The 5,325-nt window shown below is 40.9% G+C and overlaps 1 long non-coding RNA gene across 2 annotated transcripts; it reads right to left on the minus strand.

The window, feature by feature from the left end:
* Positions 1-1,415: 1,415 nt before the first annotated feature.
* LOC134442359 (uncharacterized) lies at positions 1,416-5,068 on the minus strand. 2 transcript variants are annotated; one of them, XR_010033366.1, is made up of 4 exons: positions 4,805-5,068; positions 4,358-4,425; positions 2,558-2,667; positions 1,416-1,617 (listed from the first exon to the last, which is right to left on the minus strand). It is a non-coding gene; the product is annotated as an uncharacterized LOC134442359 (long non-coding RNA). The 2 variants fall into 2 exon arrangements; XR_010033367.1 differs by having other exon boundaries at positions 1,416-1,620.
* Between the last annotated feature and the right edge of the window lie 257 nt (positions 5,069-5,325).

The raw sequence follows: 5,325 nt of genomic DNA on the forward strand, positions 1-5,325 counted from the left end.
AAGAAAGAAAGAAAGAAAGAAAGAAAGAAAGAAAGAAAGAAAGAAAGAAAGAAAGAAAGAAAGAAAGAAAGAAAGAAAGAAAGAGAGAGAGAGTACTTGAGTGAGAGGTCGCGGTGGATGGAAAAGGGGAGATAGATAAGTTAATAAATATATGAGAGTATTTTAGTATAGCCCAGTGGTGGGGAACCATAAAAGCTGAATTTTTAGAGTGTACTGTCAAGTTGTATTGATCACAGGTAAGTATGGGGTTGCCAACTGTCAACCTCATTTCACTGGGCAAAAAGGCTCTGTTTCCGGGGATGTTTGTATGAAGATATTTCTGGATATTTACAATATACGGAGATATATTGATAGATACGGTACTGATACGCTGGTGCCAATTTTCATATATGGAGCATATCCGAATCTCGGAATGGGACAGTTTCGACATGAGACAAATCCGGATGCCGTTTTCTCACCTGATATGGCACGTGCTTCACGTATTTGATGCAGATACTCCCACGGATGTGTTCCATTCTTGTAGTTGTATATCTCCGGATCTGTGAGGCATGGGACGACCCATACCTCCCACGACCAGGCAATAAATTGATTTCACAGGCATTTATGTACATGCCTTTATCACGCTAGGTGTTTTTAGCTTCTTCCCCAAAGTTGTTACAACAATGAACTCACACTTACTGGACAATGTTCATCTATAAACCGCTGTGCACCTTGCAGGGAAGCTCAAATCTCAGAATACTTTGTATAATGACAAAAAAAGCTTTCTATTCTATTACTTAGGCCTATTACAACTTAGTCTTGCCTGGTTACCATCCTAATCACGAGTGAGATTGTCTTTCAGATCGAAACGATTGTGGAAGCTGAGGATTTCCCAGGCTAACATGTGACGGGCATGTTGCCACATCTGTGATGTTGCCAAAGTTGCCGAAATTACTTATGCTGACGTTAGGTTAAACTGCCCTACAAAAGGTAAACAGCAGTGCCAACAATGAAACTGAGGGGAAAAAATGCCTTCAAAGACTTGGTAGGTTGGATATTGTAGTTACTGCAAATTTGACATAGCAATATTTGTAAAACAGGGCACATTTTGACCATAACTCTTAGTCACAAGATAAAGGAGGTCTTTATGAAAATCATTTTCAGAATGAACACATTTTCAGAATGAACCTATGGTAATTGGTTACTGCACTTTGCCTTTGTAAGGCAGTATACTTCTTTCAACATAATATAATAGACACAAATCTACTGCAAAACAACAATTAGGCCAACTTTAAATTACTGCTAAATCCCAGCTAAAATCATATTATAACAGACAATTATTTTGTTGAATGTTCTTTCTTTAATTGCTTATTTTACATTTACATTTAATCATATTTCAAGCTTTCTCGGCCGCAGAAGGGGGGGGGTGTCACGAAGGGAGAACCGGCCACTATCGGTCACTCGCTGGCTGGGCTTGCTGGCATCAATTGAAGTACGCCAGCAAGGCGCACACTTCTCCATCTCAGACAGAGCACAACAAATGTGCACTTGTTTCCCCATCAGACACAAGGCTGGCATCAGCTCCTTTGAGGTAGTCGAGGTCGTCCTCCTCCAGGACATCCTGCGCCACCAGCACCACTGCTTGAAAAGCAACAAAAAATAGGGCAGTTTTAAACAATGTGTTAAACATTAAAAAATAGTACAGTTCAAAACCCACACTCATGCTTGTTTACCATGAACATGCCAAAGAACTGGTCACATGAGATAATACAGCAGGATTTTCACAAGATTATCCAGCAGATCAACCAAGCATAGTTCAATTGTGGTTTATCCACAGGAGTACAGTAGCTGTCATAGTAATATCCCTTACAAAAATTAACCATGGTTCTACTATTTAACTTTGATACACTATTTGCCATAAACCATGGTTCCCCCAAACCACGTGTTTTAAAACTATGGTCCCCCCCACGTTTCCTTATGCTTGCATCTCTTAAGCCTGGTTTAGACTCGTCCTTTAGTTGGAGGACACGTACTGTCAGCAGGGTAACGGCAGATCAAGTACCCAAACAGCCACCACGCCCTCCCTTTTAGCGCTGAATAGACCCTTGCCGCGATCAACGTATAGTTCTCCCAGTTTGAATTGTTCGCGATCTGCCACTGCCCCCCCACTGACAGTATGTGTCCCCCAACTGATGGAGGAGTCTTTTTTTAAAAAGATATTATTGTCTTCATAATGACAGTACAGTGCAGATGATGACAGGAAGCAAGTTGGGAGAGAGAGATGGGGAAGGGCTGGCAAAGGACCCAGGCCAGGAATTGAACCCGGGTCGGTCGCATTGCAAACGAGTGCCCTGCCATATGCTCCATGGTAGTGGCTGACGGAGGAGTCAAAACAGGACCTTTAGTGTTGGCTGCCCATTTGCAAATACCTTGTACCAAATGCGGTCATTCTAAAAACTAACAATAGTACTCGGAAGAAAGAAAGGGGATATTGGCTAATTGCCCCCTGAAGTGAAGTAGTGACAAAAGAAAGTGATGGCAGTTGTATGATGGGGTTGGTAGTTGTGGTTTTACCTACCCGCTCACGTCTGCCCATCAAATTTTTCCTTTTTTTCTCACGTCATCAGTCTTCCCCGCAAGGCCCAGTTGTTTGACTTTTAAGATTCTCAAAGAATCTATTTCAGGCTTCTGCAAGACAGAAAGAAACTGAGTTAGTCTTTTTTATACATCATAATCACATAAATGAGTTATGAGTAAACTCTCTGGTCCCCAGCTCTACCCAGAATCCTTACTAGCCTGGATGATGGCATTGGTGACCTCGTCACTATTAGGTAATCTACAGCTGAACAGAAAACATACAATGCTGTACCACAAGTTTTCATTACTTTATGACTAAAGTGTAATGGTGATCCAAATATACAGTGCACGGCAATAATGACTACACCCTGTTGAAAAAGTAAACATTGTGAATAATATATATATATTTAAAAACACATAAGTTGTTCCAAAGTGATTATAGAGTAAGGGTAATACAAAAATGTTTTTCATCTTATGGCAGAAAAGTAAGGTCAGTAGTATAACTTGAATGACATATTTGTCCATTTTTTTGTGCAATTATGCTATGTTAAACTGTCTGAGAAGGGGCGTGCTGGCCCAAAACGTCTTGAAATTGAAATGGATTTAAAGGGAGGTCATCGTTGTGTGTGTTTCATCCTTGCCTTACATTGAACTTTTACATTATGAGTCCCCACCAGGCCAAAATAGATGTGTGTGAGATTTGAATGAAATCATGTGGTGAGTATGTATCTGCTTCAGTAGTCACAGTACATGTCGACAAGCACGTTTCTTTTGGTGAAATTCAGCTTCCTCCTGTTGATGGCATCCACACAGCCCCAAACCGTGCAACTCTCACTACCATGCTTGACTTTAAGCATGGGCACTTTTCTTTGTTGAGAAGGATACAGCTGATACTAGGGAGGGGGAGGTGAGGGGGCGTGGCCAGGCTTATGATAGGGTCAGGGGGGTGTTTGGAGGCTTGTGGTGAGTCCAAGGGGGCGTTTGCTCAAAAAAGGTTGAGAACCACTGATCTAAAGCTAATTTGTTTATCATGGTGTCATTAGATCACAGTACATGGTTCCATATCCCATATCCTTAGTCTGTTTGACTCTGATGAGACCATGATAAACAATTTTGCATCAGTAGATGGTGTCAAGCATGTGTGGTGGTAAAAAGTGATTTGTAGAAAGAAAAGTGCCTCATGCTGAAAGTCAAGCATGGTAGTAGGACCGAAAATGTTTCGGACCTGTACCGATTGCCGTCCGCAGTAGGAAGCTGAATTTCACCACTAGAAACATGCTTGTTAACATGTACTGTGGACTACTGAACATCATCAGATCATGATACTCTCCATAGGATTTCATTCAAATCTCATATACATCTTGTTTAGCTAGGTCCAGACTCGAAATGTAAAAGTTCAATGTAAGGCAAGGATGAAATGCACAGCGATGACCTCCCTTTTAATCTTTCAAATTCGTGAAGATGCAGGCCAACACGGCCCCTCCATAGACAGTTTAACATAGGGGTGTACTCACCTTTGCACCAGCATAATTTCAGAACAATGGACAAATATGTCATTCAAGTTATACTATTGACCTTACTTTTCTGCAGTAAGCTGAAAAGATGTTGTATTACACTTACTCTATGGTCATTTTGGAAATAACTTGTGTGTTTATTGAAATATTGTTCAAAATATTACTTTTTCAACAGGAGTGTACTCATCAACATATATATGTTCCTCTGGTTGCATTACATCTTTCTCTATTAATAGCACTTTGATCACAGAAGTATGGGCTGACATGCTCAGAGTAAACCTGTTTACCTGGCCTGTGGTCCAAGTCGTCACTGCAACTCTTCCTCCAACGCACGATGTGTTCGCCTCACTCATGCCTGATGAAAAAAAATGATAACACAATCACATATTGTTATGCTAAGAAATTTCAATGTGATTCACTAGCCGAAATGGGATAAATGCAGAGAAAGAATTTCCCCTAGGGGACCAAAATTGGCTCCAATCCAAATTGGCTAAAAAATACTGTTACAAACAGTGGACAATTGTTTTCTTGAATTTCCCACAGGATGAATTAAAGTGCTTAGTAATACAGTGAATAAAGTACCTTATCTGTAAAAGACAGCCTGAACCTTACTGATGTTTTCTCTAGTTTGACGATGAGAACCTCAGGGTTATTTGAGATGGTTAAAATGGAAATTGCACATGTAAAGTCTAGATCATTTTCTTTCCCTTAAAACATGCAGTCAAATATATTACCGACAGGTCCTGAGGAACTCCGGAGGGTTCTGGGTTCCATTGGAGGGTTGGGGTTGCGGGGTGTTGATAATGCATTGCAACCACCGTCTCCTGGAGTGTCTCATGACATTCATGGAGCTGCGGATGTAGAATAGAGTGAAGTACTTTTTATCATGTTAGGCCTAATTCCAAACAAAATTAAGGTGTTTATCAGCTTACATAAATACACAAATACAAAACCAAAACATGCAGAGGCCTTATACACATCATCAGTCTTACACATTCTCTCTCTCTCTCCCACACACACACACACATACACTCCTAGATGGGCATCATGTCATCCATACGATGTCATCAATTACCCTATAACAAAACACATTCTTAAATTCACAACTTCTCGTTCTCTTCTTTCTGGCACAGAAGTCTCTAGCTCTCTATGTGTGCATTGGAGCAAGAGCAACGACAGGGCATACTCCTGTTCTGTCAAATAACATCGGAGGGGGCTTCTTTACCTCTGCCCCGTTCATAACGACACATGCTGT

This window comes from Engraulis encrasicolus, unplaced genomic scaffold (assembly GCF_034702125.1).
Source record: "Engraulis encrasicolus isolate BLACKSEA-1 unplaced genomic scaffold, IST_EnEncr_1.0 scaffold_1468_np1212, whole genome shotgun sequence".
NCBI classification, from domain to species: Eukaryota; Metazoa; Chordata; class Actinopteri; order Clupeiformes; family Engraulidae; genus Engraulis; species Engraulis encrasicolus.